Source organism: Lissotriton helveticus, chromosome 7 (genome assembly GCF_964261635.1).
Source record: "Lissotriton helveticus chromosome 7, aLisHel1.1, whole genome shotgun sequence".
Lineage (NCBI taxonomy): Eukaryota > Metazoa > Chordata > Amphibia > Caudata > Salamandridae > Lissotriton > Lissotriton helveticus.
The window spans coordinates 81,635,080-81,644,168 of NC_136068.1; positions in this window are offsets into that span (position 1 = coordinate 81,635,080).

Consider the following 9,089-nt stretch of genomic DNA (forward strand, 5'->3'; position numbering starts at 1 on the left):
AACTACCAAGCCAATTCTTCACTGGAAAGGAAACAAGCTTCCGGGGACCGGTTTCTGGCATTGCAGCCGTCTTCGGCCCGGCTTGCTTGAATCCTGATGGTGCAGTGAGCAAGGGACTCACATCTGAGTATACCCTTCCACACTTGTGGTGGCCAAAACGATTCATAACAGGGGGTGGTGATGGACAGAGTATCTGAATTAAGCAGAACACTCCTACCCAGTCAAAAGATCAGGGCTTGATCCATCACCGTTTTTTAGCTCACTGCACCATCCCAGTTCAGAACCTGGCTACATGCAAATTAGTCTGGCCCTGGCCCAGTGAATCATGGGAACAGGGCAGACCAAACTACCAAGCCAATTCTTCACTGGAAAGGAAACAAGCTTCCGGGGACCGGTTTCTGGCATTGCAGCCGTCTTCGGCCCGGCTTGCTTGAATCCTGATGGTGCAGTGAGCAAGGGACTCACATCTGAGTATACCCTTCCACACTTGTGGTGGCCAAAACGATTCATAACAGGGGGTGGTGATGGACAGAGTATCTGAATTAAGCAGAACACTCCTACCCAGTCAAAAGGTCAGGGCTTGATCCATCACCGTTTTTTAGCTCACTGCACCATCCCAGTTCAGAACCTGGTTACATGCAAATTAGTCTGGCCCTGGCCCAGTGCATCATGGGAACAGGGCAGACCAAACTACCAAGCCAATTCTTCACTGGAAAGGAAACAAGCTTCCGGGGACCGGTTTCTGGCATTGCAGCCGTCTTCGGCCCAGCTTGCTTGAATCCTGATGGTACAGTGAGCAAGGGACTCACATCTGAGTATACCCTTCCACACTTGTGGTGGCCAAAACGATTCATAACAGGGGGTGGTGATGGACAGAGTATCTGAATTAAGCAGAACACTCCTACCCAGTCAAAAGATCAGGGCTTGATCCATCACCGTTTTTTAGCTCGCTGCACCATCCCAGTTCAGAACCTGGCTACATGCAAATTAGTCTGGCCCTGGCCCAGTGCATCATGGGAACAGGGCAGACCAAACTACTAAGCCAATTCTTCACTGGAAAGGAAAGAAGCTTCCGGGGACCGGTTTCTGGCATTGCAGCCGTCTTCGGCCCGGCTTGCTTGAATCCTGATGGTGCAGTGAGCAAGTCAAGTCAAGTCAAGTCAAGATTTATATAGCGCGCTACATACCCATAGGGTCTCAAGGCGCTTGAGAAGGGGTGGGGAATTACTTGTCGAATATCCAAGTTTTGAGTTGCTTTCTGAATGCTAGGTGGTTCTGAGTAAGGCGAAGGTGAGTGGGAAGTGAGTTCCAGGTTTTAGCTGCCAGGTAGGAGAAGGATCTACCACCCATCGTAGTTTTGTTGATGCGAGGTACAATGGCGAGGGCTTGGTTGGAGGATCGTAGCTGACGGGAGGGAATGTAGAAGGACAGTCGTGTGTTGAGGCATTCTGGTCCAAGTTCGTAAAGTGCTTTGTGTGCGTGGGTTAGGAGGCGGAAGGTAATCCTCTTATTTACGGGAAGCCAGTGGAGGTTTTTCAGGTGACCAGAGATGTGTTCTTTACGCGGGATGTCTAGTATGAGTCTGGCTGATGCGTTCTGGATGCGTTGGAGTTTTTTCTGGAGTTTTGCGGTGGTACCGGCGTATAGGGTGTTTCCGTAGTCCAGGCGGCTTGTGACCAGTGCGTGGGTGACCGTTTTTCTAGTTTCGGTGGGGATCCAGCAAAATGTTTTTTTGAGCATGCGAAGGATGTTGAAGCAAGATGATGAAACGGCGTTGACTTGTCTGGTCATCGAGAGTGAGGAGTCCAGGATGACGCCCAGGTTCCGTGCGTGGTCCGTCGGGATGGGTGCTTTTCCAAGGGCCTCTGGCCAACAAGAGTCATCCCAGGCGGAGGGGGAGGTGCCTAAGATGAGGACTTCTGTTTTGTGTGAGTTCAGTTTCAGACGGCTGTGCTTCATCCATTCGGCTACTTCTTTCATTCCTTCGTGTAAATTGGTTTTGGCGGTGTTAGGGTCTTTGGTGAGTGAAAGGATCAGTTGAGTGTCGTCAGCGTAGGAGATGATGTTGAGGTTGTGTTGGCGTGCGATGGTCGCGAGGGGACTCATGTATACGTTGAAGAGGGTGGGGCTGAGTGACGATCCTTGTGGCACGCCGCAGATGACTTCAGAGGCCACTGACTTGAATGGTGGGAGGCGGACTCTCTGGGTTCTTCCGGTAAGGAACGAGGTGATCCATTCCAGTGCTTTTCCTTGGATTCCGACGTTTCTGAGGCGTTGCAGGAGGGTGCTATGACAGACTGTGTCGAAGGCAGCGGAGAGGTCGAGGAGGATGAGGGCGACTGTGTCTCCATTGTCCAGTAGAGTTCGAATGTCGTCTGTTGCTGCGATAAGTGCGGTCTCGGTGCTGTGTTTGGCTCGGAAGCCAGACTGTGAGGAGTCGAGGGATTTGTTGGCTTCGAGGAAGGTGGCGAGCTGGTTGTTGACAGCTTTCTCGATGACTTTGGCCGGGAATGGAAGAAGCGAGATGGGGCGGTAGTTTTTGAGTTCGGTGGGGTCAGCTGTGGGTTTTTTCAGAAGGGCGCTAAGTTCTGCGTGTTTCCAGCTTTCCGGGAAGGTGGCGGAGTTGAGGGAGCAGTTGATGACATCTCGGAGGTGTGGTGCTATGATGGAGTCTGCTTTGTTGAAGATGTGGTGAGGGCAAGGGTCTGTGGGGGATCCGGAGTGGATGGAGTTCATCAGGCGGATGGTGTCCTCGGTAGAGATTGGGTTCCAGTCGTTAAGGATGTTCAAGGGGGGTGAAGGTCCTGCCGAAGGTTGGGTGGGTTGGTCTCCGGGTCGGTTGTCGAAGCTGTTGTGGATGTCTGCGATTTTGTTGTAGAAGAAGGAAGCTAGGGAGTCGCAGAGGGCTTGGGAGGGGGTGATGTCGTTGGAGTTGGCTGATGGGTTGGTAAATTCTTTGACGATGTTGAATAATTCCTTGCTGTTGTGGGCGTTGTTATCTAGTCGGTCTTTGAATGCGGCTTTCTTGGCAGACCGGATGAGTTGGTGGTGTATGCGGGTGGCGTTTTTGAAGGCGTCCCTGGTGCTGGTGTTTAGGTCTTTTTTCCAGGTCTTCTCAAGGGAGCGACAGAGTTTCTTCGATTTCTTAAGGTCATCGTTGAACCAGGAGGTGTTTTTGCTGCCTAGTTTGATTTGACGTTTTTTCAACGGTGCTAGGATGTCGGCGCTGTTGGATAGCCATTGGGAGAGGTTGATTGCTGCTTGGTCGGGGTTTGAGGAGTGGGCAGGGGGGTTTTGAAGAAGTGATGAAGAGATCTGATCGATGGTGATTTTGTTCCAGTTTCTTCGCATAGTAGGTTGAGGATGGTTGTGGGTTGTGGTCTTCTTGTAGATAAAGTGAACGCAGCTGTGGTCCGTCCAATGGAGAGCTGTGGTGTGACGGAAGGAGACATGTTTGCTGGAGGTGAAGATAGGGTCGAGTGTGTGACCTGCATTGTGGGTGGGGGTGGTGACAAGTTGTTTGAGTCCGAGGTTGGCGAGATTGTCCAGAAGGGTGGTGGTGCTGCTGTCATTGCTCTTTTCCAGGTGAAAATTGAAGTCTTCCAATAGAATGTAGTCCTCGGAGGGGAGGGCGTGTGGGGTGATAAAGTCAGTGATGTCGTCCCTGAATTGTGCACGGGGTCCTGGAGGCCGGTAGAGGAGGGTGCCTCTGAGTGTGGTCTTGGGGTCGGTGTGGATCTGGAAGTGGAGGTGTGCGGCGCTGGCAAGGTTGGCGTCAGAGCTGGTTGAGATGCGGATGGAATTCTTATGGACGATAGCGATGCCTCCTCCTGTTTGCTTGATGCGGTCCTTGTGGATGATCTTGTATCCTTCCGGGATGGCAATGGTGATGTCTGGGGCTGAAGAGGCATTCATCCAAGTTTCTGTTAGGAAGGCGACGTCTGGTGAGATGGTGTCTAGTAGATTCCAGAGGTCGATGGCGTGTCTGTGGACTGAACGGGTGTTGAGCAGGATGCATTTAAGGTGGTTGGTGTCAGGTCTCTGTATGGTGTTGGCGGATGAGGAGTTGGTTTTGGTGCCGTCGAACTTGCAGGAGTTGCAAGAGAAGGGTCCATGGGTGTGTCCAGGAGCGGCTTGGGCGCAGTTGGGGGATCGGCCGGGGTTAAGGGCTAGGAGGGTGGTGGCATCGTAGGTGATGCGAGTGGGCTGGGCATTACGGGAACCAGGGGGACTGGCCCTGGGCGCGGTCCAGGCGCGGACGGGCGTAGACGGGCTTACCTTTGGCGCACCTTCGGCGCGGCCGTAGCGCGTGGACGCTGCGCGTGTGGACATCCGACATAAATGGAGAGTGGAGGGGGCGGAGAGTGGGAGGGTCAGCTGGGAGGCGGAGAGCGGGGAGGAGACACGGGCAGAAGTAAATAAACACAAAGATGGCCGCCCGGTAGCTAAAACGAAACTGGGGCACAGCCGGAGTTGTAATGTTCCTCAAACAAAGTATACTGTGATGCCTATCGTGCAAATGCAGTAAGTCGCTCTGCAACGGTATCAATGCGCAAAGACAATGCCAGATAGAGACGATGCCAAGCGCGAGCAAAGTAGCTAGTACAGCAATTAAAGTGCGATATGAATATACGATACCACGCGCTGTAAAGTGATCAACAATGCGCTATGTCAGGGCAGGCAGCAGAACTCAGTGCAGGCAGGCAGCGGGGAGCAGAGCGTCCGATGTGCGAGCAGAGTGCTGGGTGAGCAAGGGACTCACATCTGAGTATACCCTTCCACACTTGTGGTGGCCAAAACGATTCATAACAGGGGGTGGTGATGGACAGAGTATCTGAATTAAGCAGAACACTCCTACCCAGTCAAAAGATCAGGGCTTGATCCATCACCGTTTTTTAGCTCACTGCACCATCCCAGTTCAGAACCTGGCTACATGCAAATTAGTCTGGCCCTGGCCCAGTGCATCATGGGAACAGGGCAGACCAAACTACCAAGCCAATTCTTCACTGGAAAGGAAACAAGCTTCCGGGGACCGGTTTCTGGCATTGCAGCCGTCTTCGGCCCGGCTTGCTTGAATCCTGATGGTGCAGTGAGCAAGGGACTCACATCTGAGTATACCCTTCCACACTTGTGGTGGCCAAAACGATTCATAACAGGGGGTGGTGATGGACAGAGTATCTGAATTAAGCAGAAGACTCCTACCCAGTCAAAAGATCAGGGCTTGATCCATCACCGTTTTTTAGCTCACTGCACCATCCCAGTTCAGAACCTGGCTACATGCAAATTAGTCTGGCCCTGGCCCAGTGCATCATGGGAACAGGGCAGACCAAACTACCAAGCCAATTCTTCACTGGAAAGGAAACAAGCTTCCGGGGACCGGTTTCTGGCATTGCAGCCGTCTTCGGCCCGGCTTGCTTGAATCCTGATGGTGCAGTGAGCAAGGGACTCACATCTGAGTATACCCTTCCACACTTGTGGTGGCCAAAACGATTCATAACAGGGGGTGGTGATGGACAGAGTATCTGAATTAAGGAGAACACTCCTACCCAGTCAAAAGATCAGGGCTTGATCCATCACCGTTTTTTAGCTCACTGCACCATCCCAGTTCAGAACCTGGCTACATGCAAATTAGTCTGGCCCTGGCCCAGTGCATCATGGGAACAGGGCAGACCAAACTACCAAGCCAATTCTTCACTGGAAAGGAAACAAGCTTCCGGGGACCGGTTTCTGGCATTGCAGCCGTCTTCGGCCCGGCTTGCTTGAATCCTGATGGTGCAGTGAGCAAGGGACTCACATCTGAGTATACCCTTCCACACTTGTGGTGGCCAAAACGATTCATAACAGGGGGTGGTGATGGACAGAGTATCTGAATTAAGCAGAACACTCCTACCCAGTCAAAAGATCAGGGCTTGATCCATCACCGTTTTTTAGCTCACTGCACCATCCCAGTTCAGAACCTGGCTACATGCAAATTAGTCTGGCCCTGGCCCAGTGAATCATGGGAACAGGGCAGACCAAACTACCAAGCCAATTCTTCACTGGAAAGGAAACAAGCTTCCGGGGACCGGTTTCTGGCATTGCAGCCGTCTTCGGCCCGGCTTGCTTGAATCCTGATGGTGCAGTGAGCAAGGGACTCACATCTGAGTATACCCTTCCACACTTGTGGTGGCCAAAACGATTCATAACAGGGGGTGGTGATGGACAGAGTATCTGAATTAAGCAGAACACTCCTACCCAGTCAAAAGGTCAGGGCTTGATCCATCACCGTTTTTTAGCTCACTGCACCATCCCAGTTCAGAACCTGGTTACATGCAAATTAGTCTGGCCCTGGCCCAGTGCATCATGGGAACAGGGCAGACCAAACTACCAAGCCAATTCTTCACTGGAAAGGAAACAAGCTTCCGGGGACCGGTTTCTGGCATTGCAGCCGTCTTCGGCCCAGCTTGCTTGAATCCTGATGGTACAGTGAGCAAGGGACTCACATCTGAGTATACCCTTCCACACTTGTGGTGGCCAAAACGATTCATAACAGGGGGTGGTGATGGACAGAGTATCTGAATTAAGCAGAACACTCCTACCCAGTCAAAAGATCAGGGCTTGATCCATCACCGTTTTTTAGCTCGCTGCACCATCCCAGTTCAGAACCTGGCTACATGCAAATTAGTCTGGCCCTGGCCCAGTGCATCATGGGAACAGGGCAGACCAAACTACTAAGCCAATTCTTCACTGGAAAGGAAAGAAGCTTCCGGGGACCGGTTTCTGGCATTGCAGCCGTCTTCGGCCCGGCTTGCTTGAATCCTGATGGTGCAGTGAGCAAGTCAAGTCAAGTCAAGTCAAGATTTATATAGCGCGCTACATACCCATAGGGTCTCAAGGCGCTTGAGAAGGGGTGGGGAATTACTTGTCGAATATCCAAGTTTTGAGTTGCTTTCTGAATGCTAGGTGGTTCTGAGTAAGGCGAAGGTGAGTGGGAAGTGAGTTCCAGGTTTTAGCTGCCAGGTAGGAGAAGGATCTACCACCCATCGTAGTTTTGTTGATGCGAGGTACAATGGCGAGGGCTTGGTTGGAGGATCGTAGCTGACGGGAGGGAATGTAGAAGGACAGTCGTGTGTTGAGGCATTCTGGTCCAAGTTCGTAAAGTGCTTTGTGTGCGTGGGTTAGGAGGCGGAAGGTAATCCTCTTATTTACGGGAAGCCAGTGGAGGTTTTTCAGGTGACCAGAGATGTGTTCTTTACGCGGGATGTCTAGTATGAGTCTGGCTGATGCGTTCTGGATGCGTTGGAGTTTTTTCTGGAGTTTTGCGGTGGTACCGGCGTATAGGGTGTTTCCGTAGTCCAGGCGGCTTGTGACCAGTGCGTGGGTGACCGTTTTTCTAGTTTCGGTGGGGATCCAGCAAAATGTTTTTTTGAGCATGCGAAGGATGTTGAAGCAAGATGATGAAACGGCGTTGACTTGTCTGGTCATCGAGAGTGAGGAGTCCAGGATGACGCCCAGGTTCCGTGCGTGGTCCGTCGGGATGGGTACTTTTCCAAGGGCCTCTGGCCAACAAGAGTCATCCCAGGCGGAGGGGGAGGTGCCTAAGATGAGGACTTCTGTTTTGTGTGAGTTCAGTTTCAGACGGCTGTGCTTCATCCATTCGGCTACTTCTTTCATTCCTTCGTGTAAATTGGTTTTGGCGGTGTTAGGGTCTTTGGTGAGTGAAAGGATCAGTTGAGTGTCGTCAGCGTAGGAGATGATGTTGAGGTTGTGTTGGCGTGCGATGGTCGCGAGGGGACTCATGTATACGTTGAAGAGGGTGGGGCTGAGTGACGATCCTTGTGGCACGCCGCAGATGACTTCAGAGGCCACTGACTTGAATGGTGGGAGGCGGACTCTCTGGGTTCTTCCGGTAAGGAACGAGGTGATCCATTCCAGTGCTTTTCCTTGGATTCCGACGTTTCTGAGGCGTTGCAGGAGGGTGCTATGACAGACTGTGTCGAAGGCAGCGGAGAGGTCGAGGAGGATGAGGGCGACTGTGTCTCCATTGTCCAGTAGAGTTCGAATGTCGTCTGTTGCTGCGATAAGTGCGGTCTCGGTGCTGTGTTTGGCTCGGAAGCCAGACTGTGAGGAGTCGAGGGATTTGTTGGCTTCGAGGAAGGTGGCGAGCTGGTTGTTGACAGCTTTCTCGATGACTTTGGCCGGGAATGGAAGAAGCGAGATGGGGCGGTAGTTTTTGAGTTCGGTGGGGTCAGCTGTGGGTTTTTTCAGAAGGGCGCTAAGTTCTGCGTGTTTCCAGCTTTCCGGGAAGGTGGCGGAGTTGAGGGAGCAGTTGATGACATCTCGGAGGTGTGGTGCTATGATGGAGTCTGCTTTGTTGAAGATGTGGTGAGGGCAAGGGTCTGTGGGGGATCCGGAGTGGATGGAGTTCATCAGGCGGATGGTGTCCTCGGTAGAGATTGGGTTCCAGTCGTTAAGGATGTTCAAGGGGGGTGAAGGTCCTGCCGAAGGTTGGGTGGGTTGGTCTCCGGGTCGGTTGTCGAAGCTGTTGTGGATGTCTGCGATTTTGATGTAGAAGAAGGAAGCTAGGGAGTCGCAGAGGGCTTGGGAGGGGGTGATGTCGTTGGAGTTGGCTGATGGGTTGGTAAATTCTTTGACGATGTTGAATAATTCCTTGCTGTTGTGGGCGTTGTTATCTAGTCGGTCTTTGAATGCGGCTTTCTTGGCAGACCGGATGAGTTGGTGGTGTATGCGGGTGGCGTTTTTGAAGGCGTCCCTGGTGCTGGTGTTTAGGTCTTTTTTCCAGGTCTTCTCAAGGGAGCGACAGAGTTTCTTCGATTTCTTAAGGTCATCGTTGAACCAGGAGGTGTTTTTGCTGCCTAGTTTGATTTGACGTTTTTTCAACGGTGCTAGGATGTCGGCGCTGTTGGATAGCCATTGGGAGAGGTTGATTGCTGCTTGGTCGGGGTTTGAGGAGTGGGCAGGGGGGTTTTGAAGAAGTGATGAAGAGATCTGATCGATGGTGATTTTGTTCCAGTTTCTTCGCATAGTAGGTTGAGGATGGTTGTGGGTTGTGGTCTTCTTGTAGATAAAGTGAACGCAGCTGTGGTCCG